Source organism: Mchenga conophoros, linkage group LG4 (genome assembly GCF_057382185.1).
Source record: "Mchenga conophoros isolate Kocher_MC1m ecotype Shallow Benthic linkage group LG4, M_conophoros_male_GT1.1, whole genome shotgun sequence".
NCBI classification, from domain to species: domain Eukaryota; kingdom Metazoa; phylum Chordata; class Actinopteri; order Cichliformes; family Cichlidae; genus Mchenga; species Mchenga conophoros.
The window spans coordinates 8,371,896-8,382,859 of record NC_140529.1 but is presented as its reverse complement, the minus strand read 5'-3'; positions in this window follow the sequence as shown (position 1 = coordinate 8,382,859).

Sequence of the window (10,964 nt, the reverse complement as noted above, 5' to 3'; positions counted from 1 at the left end):
GCCAGTCTTGTAGTTGCTTAGGTACTAAACTCCCTGCCATACCTGTCATGAATTGTTGTTGCTGAAGTGGTGTTCATCCTTCCTCTTGTGCGCCGCCTTGGCCTCTCTGATACCTCTTTTCAGATCTGGTTGCACTGTACTGCATACTGTCACCAGATCTGAAAGTGGCGTCACGTTGCTTCAGCAGGACCTGGACCTCTTTAGTCATCCAAGGTTTCTGGTTGGAATACACCCGGAGACGTTTGTCCACAGTGACACTGTCGACACAGAAGTTGATGTAGGCGAGCACAGACGTATTATGCTCCTCCAGGTCCTGGGCCCTGTTTCAGGAAGCCGGTTTAGTGGAAAAACTGAGTAAGTATACCCTGAGTTAACGAAAACTCTGGGTTTTCGGTTTCACAAAGCGAGTTCAGATGAAGCCTCAGTGAGTCACTATGACGACACACTCCGTGAAGCTAACCTGCCCCCTAGCAGGTTTACTACAACTAACCCTGACTGTCTCCGCCCCTTTGTCGGAAACCTGACAGTAGGAAGTGTCGGACATGGCGTGCCCCTTCCTTGAAGAGCCAGTAGATCGTGAAGCCCAAATTCTCCGCAGAGCTCTCCGCCGGGAGAGAGTGATTAGAGCGCGTTTGGACATTTTATCATTTCCTGATGATTTTCTGTGCGAACGTTACCGTTTCTCAGCACAATCTATAATTTATTTGAATAACATCCTCAGGCCATATATTACGCATGTGACACATCGCGGACATGCTCTCAGTTCATTACATATTATTTGTATTGCACTTCGGTTTTTTGCAAACGGGAGCTTTCTGTATAATATTGGTGACGCTGAGCACGTTTCCAAGGCTACCATCTGTCGGGCAGTCAGGAATGTTACAGTTGCACTGAAACGTCTCCTGTACACGTTTGTGGTGTTCCCCGGTCATAGACCCACAAGATTTATCAAAGAGGGATGCCACAAAATTGCAGGTATCAGGATGAACGAAACTTAATTTATGATGTGGTGATACTTGGACTACTACTTACATTTTACATTTATTTCCAGGGTTCCCAGGCGTGATTGGCTGTACAGATGGCACTCACATTCCAATCATTGCTCCTTCAGTAAATGAAGGAGACTATGTGAACAGGAAGTCTTTCCACAGCATTAATGTACAGGTACATAGTTCCCTGTAGCATTTCAAACTAACAAATTATTTCATTATAGTAATGGATGCTAATTTGTGTTCTCTGCACTGTGAAGATCATATGTGATGCTGCCAACATTATCACAAATGTGGAAGCCAAGTGGCCAGGCTCTGTCCATGACTCACAAATATTCCGTGAATGTACACTGAGCACAAAATTTGGACATGGTGAGTTGAGAATACTTTAAAATATATAAAGACCAATTGCTTCAGAAGTGTATCCTTCTGTCTTAGGAGAGTTCACTGGCTACTTGCTTGGTGATAGGGGGTATCCATGTTTACCCTATTTGCTTACCCCTTACCCTGACCCTGAACCGGGCCCACAGCAGCGATATAATCTGGCTAATTGCAGGACAAGAGCCAGAATTGAAATGACTATCGGAATGCTTAAGGCCCGGTTACAGTGCCTGCAAAGACTCAGGGTCACCCCAGAAAGGGCATGTGACATTATTGTGGCATGTGTGATTCTTCACAACATTGCCACAATTAGAGGAGAACACTGTCCTTCTGAACCAAACAGCAGTGATCCAAACCATGAACATCCTGACCCTCCCACGGACATACAAGATGGAAGTGCAGTCAGAGACACCATATGTCACAATCATTTCTTTTGACCCATCACCTCAACATGTTGAAAGAGGAATAAACAGATTTTTTGTTCAACTGGCTTTATTGGTCGCCTGTGTTTCCTGTACACAAAGTATTAAAAGATATAAACCTCATAAAGTGTCTCTGTTGCTTCCTCCTCTGTAACAGCTGTCAATGTTTCTTCATTATTTTCCTGTAGTAAAGAAATAAACAACATTGCTGTTCTACTGTAAACTCATATAATCTGTGGAGTATTACTCACAACTGCATGTTGGTCTGGCTCAACAGGAGGCTGCACCAGATGCAGTACACCACCACCATCAACTGATAGAATATGAGGTTTATACAGGTCACTTATAACTTACAAGGGACCAAATGGCAATTAACAAACATACCAATCACCTTACACTTCATTGTCATTATGCTCTCAAAGACAACCAAGACTGAGGGAAGGCAAAATCAGTAGGAAAATAACTTCACTACAAAATAATCCATTATGGTAAAGAGTTTATCAAATGAATGAGTAGCACTGCAAAGGTGACTGTGAAGAAAGGATGTATGCACATCATGTATTATTTTGAATTTACCCCCTATGTAGGCACTTGTGTCTTGCGGGGTTATTGACTCAGAGGATGTCCCCGCAGAGATGCCTTCGGCCACAGGGCGCCCACTGTTTTGGCTGAGGGCCAACTGCTCAGCCTCTGTGAGTGGTGGTGGTGGAGGACCCCCACCTGTTTTTCGGGCCTCCGCTTTTTTTCTGTTGGCTATAACGGGCCACATTTGAGCATACAGAGTAAGCAAATATGTACTTGTAATGTGCTCAGATAATTTCAATAAGTGCTTACAGAGGGGAAATTAATGTAGCCTCTAACTGCAATTGATTTACATCGGACAAACAGACCAAGCACTATGGCTCATAATACAATTACACCTCACCTGTTTGGACTATATTTTTATATTTCATTTTTACTTGCTGCCAGGAACGTTTGGGGCCTGTTGGGTTGCACCTGCGCTCACATCATGTCACAAAATAAAATGTATGAAATAAAAAATAAAATAAAATATAATAAAATAACGTGTTAAATGGGTGGGAAATCCCTAGATCAATGTTTAAATTAACACTCACGCATTGACTCTGTCGGCTATGTTTTGCCATGCATGCTCCCTTTCTTTTGCAGCTGAGGCTGTGTTACTTTTTTCCCGCAAAATTTGCATGTTATCTGCATATGCTGCCATCAGAATTTGGGCCTCAAGCGCTGTAAGATACATTGACCGCGCCTTCTTTCCCTCCGTCTCCATGGTGACTCGCTTAATCTGTGCTCCACTAATCAGGGCTTTATGTATCCTCGTGCGCGCGCTTAACTTGGGGTTAAAGCAACTCCGCGTTGATTGAACTAATTGTTATCAGCCTTTCTGAAACCGAATATTCCGAGTTGGACACTTCGGGGTTACTCAACCCCGTGTATCATTTTTAACTCTGAGTTTTCTAAACCGGCTTCCTGAAATAGGGCCCTGGTGTTCAAACACACTCCAGTCTGTGTTTTCAAAACAGTTGTGATTCACCTTCCGGCCAGGTTTTCACAGTCTATGTGGCTAGGGATGGGTACCGGTATCCGGTGCCATTATGGCACCGGTTCTGACATAAACGGTAGTAACCAGACCAAAAAGCAGCGCAGGTTTATTTCGGTGCTTTTTTTTCCTGAGATGTCATACACTTTGGATTCTAGCCAATCATTTTACCTTTGCAAGGATAGTAGGCGAGCCCAGGTACGTACATTCTTTTAGAGCAGAGCTACAGATTAAAAATGCCCAAGGCGAAGCGGTCAAAAGTCTGGCTGTACTCCACAGCAAAAGATGCAAACTCAGCAGCCTGCAACAAGTGTTTTAAGGTGATACTGTGCAAAGGAGGCAACACCTCGAATCTGATGAAACACCTGGCGACGTATAGCATTTTGTTAAAAGCCAAGAAATGCACCGTATTTGATATCTTGCTGTGAGACCTCACACCGAGCACATCTTCTGCACGTGTGGTGCCTGTTATTGGACCCGGAGTTAGCAACATCCCCCAAGAACCCAAAGACGAGAGTCCTGGCCCCCAGCCCTGTCACTGTAGCAGAAATGATGACGGATGATGATGGCAGCAGCAGCCGTTCTTCTCTGCGTGAGTAGCTTAATGTTGTTCGTGTGTAATTTACGTTGAGTAGGCTAACCACGTTATTACATTAATGCACGTAAGGTGAACTAGCAAACACCGTCGTAGTTACATGCGGCTGTCTTCTTGTTTGATGGCAGATACTCCCTTCACCCTGGCCAAAAAGGCTAAAATGACCAAAGAAAAAGTGGGAAAGAGCTAAACGAGAGGTTTTTGGACAAAATTGGTGTTTTTTCCATTGATTAAGCACTGCTTCCAGCCAAGAGTGATACCATATATGCCCTATAGCTGCAGAAAAGGCTAACATTGTTACCTTTTTACAAAAAAACCAGCCAAACATAAGAGGTTTTTGGACAAAGTGTGTGTTCTCCATTCTTTAAGCACCGGTTCGAGCACCGGTGCGAGCACCGTTTAAGCACCGGCACCGTTTCAAAAGTACCGGTTTGGTACTGGTATCGGATAAAACCTAAACGATACCCATCCCTATATGTGGCTGACCGTGCTCTCCTGGCGGGAGTATGCAGGTCTCCATAGCATGGATATGTGGTTTGACAAACCTAGGTGTGGTAGTGGGGTTGTTCTGTAGCTTTTTGGATGTTGCTGTAGGCTTTGTCCAGTGTGTTTTCCCCCTTTAATATGCAGTTCAATTCTGGGGTGTATTGAACTTAAGTCAGCATGGATAAAGTCCCCAGCTATGACATCCACTGTGTCGCGACAGGAGTTTTGCTGACTACTTTTTGCCTTGTGCAACTCATCCATGGCCGAGTTAGCATTAGCATCTGGTGGTACATACAGCTGTTACCAGGACGACAGTAAAATCACGAGTTATGTAGACGGGTCTGCATTTAACAGTCAAATATTCTAAATCCAAATCCTAGGTTTTAGAGTAGAGCATTTAAAGTGGATCATATAGGCTAGGCACCATTAAATACACAGGGTACTTGTACTAAAACAGCAATTGTGCAATTGTACAAAAATGAAACTACAACTCTAAATACCTCATACATAAGAAATAATAATATGTATCTGTAAAATGTTTCTCAGCTGTATTAATTTTATTCAGTTATTCACATTTGTTTTGAGTCACTGTTAACTGAATATTTTAAAATGTAGGTATTGACTTGCAGATTTTTTTATTTCTTGTATGATAATACTTGTTAATTAAACAATAAGAACATGTAACTTGATGTCTTCTTTCATCATGAAGTTATAATCTGATATACACAACTTTGTTGATCAGTTTTGATAGTTTTGTTCTGTGGTTTTGCAGTTTTATTTGTTTCATTTGTTTTATTTAATTCTGTATTTGTTTTTAAATTGCTGTACTAATGTAAGATTATGTTTTAAAGGCTTTTGAAAGCCACCTATAAATAACTTGTAGGTAGGTCATGTATGCTATTACACTTTACTGAATATAACTGTTGTAATACATTAATTGGATGCTTTGGCTTGACTTTATATAATTATATAGAGATATTATTACATAATTCCTATAAGAATTAATTATGGAACAGTACAGTGGTTAGCACTGTCGTTTCACAGCAAGAAGGTCCTGGAGTTTGCATGTTCATGAAGTGGTTTATTGACATATGCAAACATAAATGTAAATACAGCATATAAAAATAGATTTTTTTTTTCTCTTTAACACAGTCAGAACTCTCTTTTCCAGGTTTTTCTGTAATTTCTTTTAGGCATCTCCAGTTTTCTTGAAGGACATTCCAAAGTTCTTAGAAGGCTTCCTGCAATCCCAGCAACACCACACTTCAGTGACCTGATGACACAAATGCACAAACAATCCGTGGAACCCCCTCATTCAGAAGCAGTGTAAAAAGAGAACTTGCTCATTGTAACAGATCGGAACATGAGGAAAACCAGTCTAGTGATGGGCCAGAGATACCTGCCTAAACCACCTGGGTTGGCTGGAAGACTGTTTACTTAGCCTAGCAGGGCGAGGGACACTGTCTCAGCTGAACTCTGGACATTCACACACATACATATACACTGATATGCACACACTCATCCCCCCTCCCGTTCCAAACGCCTTCGACGCTTATTCCCTTCCGATGCTGACGGTGGATCAAGGAGACCAGCGCACAGGCTGCAGGCCCGGATGTACTGTCTAATTCCCCCTTTACCCACCCCTGTTGCTTGTCATGTGTTTCTTTGGTGCATTAAGAGTTTTTTCATGTGCTATGTGCAGAGGTGTTTTTTTCTGTTCTCAAACTGATCTCCCTGTTGGAGCTCAGTCTGGGGGGAGTTATTTTTTTCTCCTTATCTTTCCTCATGTGGTGCATTTTCCATTGTTATACTTCTCTGACCTGTCTTCCCCATGTGATGTTTTGTGTAATGTATGTATATATGGTCGGAGGGTAAGATGGCGCCGCCATTGCGTGCAATAGGTCGGCAGCCTTATGAAATTTCCCCTTGTGGGACTAATAAAGGTATATGAATTCAATTCAAATCAAACCTCAAGCCTATTAAGAAAGATATTATGGTCAACAGTATCAAAGGGACAACTGAGGTCAAAGAATATGAGTAATGAAAACATTTCTGCATCAGATATCAATAGAAAATCAATGCGAATATTTTAAAAAGCAGTTTCAGTGGAGTGCTGATATTGAAAACCGGATTAAAAATGGTCAAACATCTATAATCTGCATAGAGATCTAAACTGATTTGCCAGTTTTGTGACCTCAGTGTTGTCAGACTAAACCTAGATTCACATGTTCACATCCAACAATATGTTGAGAATTCGCCTATGTTTATCAGAGGGAAAAAACTTTAGTGAGCAAATATACATAAGCAGACACTTTATAAGCAATGTCACGATGCTACAATACAGAACAGTTTGCTTTTTTGCTTTATACATTTTACATACAGAATAAACGTGCTTTAAATCCTCACCACTGATTTGTGTCATGAAATTACCCTTCAGGTGTCTTTCTGTTGTGTTATTTATTAACACATAAAATAAAAGTCCCTTTAATTTTAGAAAATACTCAAAAACATTGGTTGAATTTGATTATCAGTGGATATAATTCGGAAGCAGAATTCAACTCAAATCACAGCTTTATTGCTGAATTACAGGAGTCAGGAAGCAAAATAAAATTGAACCCAGGCTGGGAAGCAACAGGGAACGTAGTACCCTGGATACACAAAGGACAGCGAGAGGGAAGATGTGACAAAGAACAGAAGCAAACTGAGGGGATAAATTCACAGGAGGAGACTTAGGATTGCATAGAAACTAATGATATACAATATAAACTGAAACCAAGAACAGACTCAATAAAGCTCAATATAATGAAAAACAGTAAGTGCTATAAAAGGACTTAAAACTCAGAACACTGGGTCCTAAACCCAAGACCATGACCCTGTCTATAGCTCTAGCTCTAGCTAGCTATCAAGTGAACTTAAGATATGTGGGCTGTTTTCAGCTTCATGTAGGATTTTAGCATCCAGCTAGGACCAGCTTATTGGTATACTTACTTTAATACACATACAGCATCTGAAACACAAACAAGCAACTTATTTAATTCCAATTAACTTCAAACTTCAATTTAAATGAAAATGATCACAGTTTATCTATTTAAGCTGCCATGAACAAATCTTAGCTGTTCCTGTCGTACACACATACTGACAAATACTGAAATAACATTTGAATCAATTAAGGTTTCCCACATTGAAAATCCCCAATGCATCTGTAAAGTTGCATTTTAGGCCACATAGGCTGTGTATTTGATTTAATGGTCAAAGAATCTGCCACAATGCATTGTTTAGAGAAAGCTACTGTAGTTTTTTAAATAAAGCCAACTTACTGTAAAACCATTTTTATATTGCCTTTGCTAGTCAGTGACTAGCAAAGGCAACTTTTTTTTCTAACATCAAATTCAAAAACTTACTTTTTACTGTTAGCTTCACACTCCCACAGGTGTTCTGTCATGTTATTATCTTTCCAAAAACACTTGTGCTCTCGTTGCTCTGTTAGCTTTTATGCCATTTTTTTAATTACCGTTGTGTGCCTTAACTAACATAACATTCTCAGGTCTCTCTTATTCTCAAATGAATAACCAAAGCCAAAGACTCTACGTGCACTCTTCCCAATGCAGACAGCATTGGTCAAAGCATGTTTACCCGCTCAGTGTCCCCCTACAGTTGATATCACCAAGTCTTCCCTGGAGTCAGGAGTCTGGGCCCTGACAACTTTAACAATTACCAAACAGTCCTCAAACTTCACCCTTGGGTTTCCTAATAGGTGCTACACAAATTATTATTATTATGATGATGATGATGATGATGATGATGATGATGATGATGATGATAAACCCCATCTGAACATGTAGTTATATTCAAATAAGCAGTCAATAGTACTGTAGTTTTACATGTACAGTGGGGAAAAAACACAAAAAAATTAACTTTATCTTTTATGTTTTAGGTACAGTGTTGTCATCTGTACATATAATTTTCACTGTATCTCTATAAAATTGTTAGAAGGATGTAATTATTCAAATATTTTCTTATTTTTGTAAACAAATATGGCTGACCTCCACCAAAAGGTCATGCTGTTCTTCACTAGGACAAAACCTTCATGCTGATATAAAAGGACATACATTCCAAATCAAGAGCAGGGACAGTGCCAGACCATATATACAGACAATAGAGATGGACCAAGACATGCTCAGAATAAGAAAGTTCACAAAGACTCTCAACTATTTCTGGATTGGACTCCATGCTGACACGGAATCATGTAGGTGGTCTCTGGAAAACCAGAATTAGGAACTAGGGCAAAAAATGACAGGATAGCCTTTTTAGACTGCGAGATTTCCATCAGTAATGAAGGGCATTTAAAAACTGATTTGTACCATAAACCAGTGCATATGGATCAGTACTAAAAGGCTTAACTCTCAACACCCACTGGAGCACAAACCAATTCAATTCAATTTCTTTATTGTCCCACAAGGGGAAATTAGTTTAGCAGCAGGATATAAATAAACAGAACAATACTATAAAATAATAATGACAATAATAGTGATAGAAAGTCCAAGGACAGTTATTTGCCATTGAGGAGACAAGATGCAGTGGGGATAAAAGAGTCTTTTAGTCTTCCTCACAGGTACTCTAAAACGGCGGCTGTAAGGCAACAACTCAAACTCACTGTGAAGTGGATGGTTCAAACAATTAATAATAGAATGAGCCTTTCTAAGCACATTTCTATTGTAAATGGCCAAAAGTCCATCTTGCCAGCGCCCTGAAATTTTGCTAGCAGTTTTTACCAGAAGTCCCAACCGATTCTTATTCTTCACCGTCAGGTTACCAAACCAGGCAGCGATACAAAAAGACATCACAGATTTGATAAAACTTCTATAAAACAAAGACAACATCTCAGATGAGACATTAAAAGATCTCATTTTCCTTAAAAAGAACAGTCTTTGTTGAACTTTTTAGTAGTGGCATCAACATGAGATTCAAAACACAGTTTATGGTCAAGTACCACACCTAGATATTTATATCTCTCAACTATCCCAATATCGGCAGTTTTAATGATAGTAGGTGATGAGCTATAAGAGGACTTCCTAAAATCAACAATCATGTCTTTAGTTTTTGACACATTAAGTGAAAGGAAGGACTCATCACACCAATTCACAAAATCATCTACAACCTGTCCATGGCCTGACTCATCCCCCACTAGAAGACTGACGATCACTGTGTCGTCAGCAAACTTCAGGATATGTCTGTTCGTGAAATTGCTGCGACACTCATTTGTGTACAGAATGAACAGAAGGGGAGAGAGGCAGCAACCCTAACCCTGAACTGGGGATCAAGACGTCACCAACACCGTGCATTATGGGACTATTGTTCACACAGGTCCAAATTGTATACATAGAATATTAAAGAGCAGCTATCCCCAAGGTCAAGGAAAGTCAGAAAGCCATCTTAAATCTGCACTCTAATCAAAAAACAAGAGAAAGTGATGCATTTACTTGGAAATGTTATTTTTTTAAAACTGTCATAAACGACACAGGCTTATAGTTGTAAATTGCTAATATAAATTGCTAATGTTTCCCATTCATATGCAAAATGTTAAGACAATTGTGCAACACACCTGCAACTTGAATACCTTACTTTAGTGCAAGAGCTGTAAATTTAGGCGAGAATAAAGAGTAATATAACTAACTAACAACCTCTTATTACAAGTTTTAATTCACTTTTTATGTAAATAGATACATTTCTAAAAAAAAAATGTAACTTAACATGTTAATAATTTCAAACTGAATTTCCCTTGTTACTGCAGTTTACCTGCAGTACCTTTGCAGCCTGGTAATCACTATTATAGAGGTTGCTTTTGGATTTGAAAGTAAAAACCCTTAAAACACTTAGAAACTCTTTATAATGGTGAGCTGTGTTGTAAAATGGCGTAAACATTAGATTACCTCTGTACAGAAGTCTCTATTCAAAGGCTCCAAGTCTCTGATCCTTGGGGTATAACCACAACAGGTTAACAGAAACTGATTTAAGCCAGTGATGGGGGGGATACGCCCAGCACTCACTACTAAATGCCCACAGTCTGCTAGATGATGGGGACAGACAAATAGTCACATAGCCCTGCTTAAAGAACTTTTTGAGTAGATTCACTCACTGATTTCCATCATTATACTCCTTTTGTACTGTCTAAGTGCTGGAAATCAGCCATGATAGCTTGTGTAATATTTGGTTATTTCTTGATGAATTCAGGTGGCTAAATCCGCAAAGAACAACAGCAGAGGCCAGATAATTACAATCTCTACTGGAGATCACTGAAAATATCACAACTTATTTCTAGGTATTTCTTTAACCGCTCTTAACACTCTGACTATGCTGGTTTTCTTGTTTAGGTTTGAAGTTAGGTGAAAAATCATATTGACCCAACGGCCTACAACTGCATCTACCCTGGGCTGGATTACCAGTCCAATCCAGACCACTGATGATTCTTCATATTATCTCAACAAGCTTCTGCTGCCCCCAAGAGGCCAGAAGAAAGAAAAAAGCAAAGATAT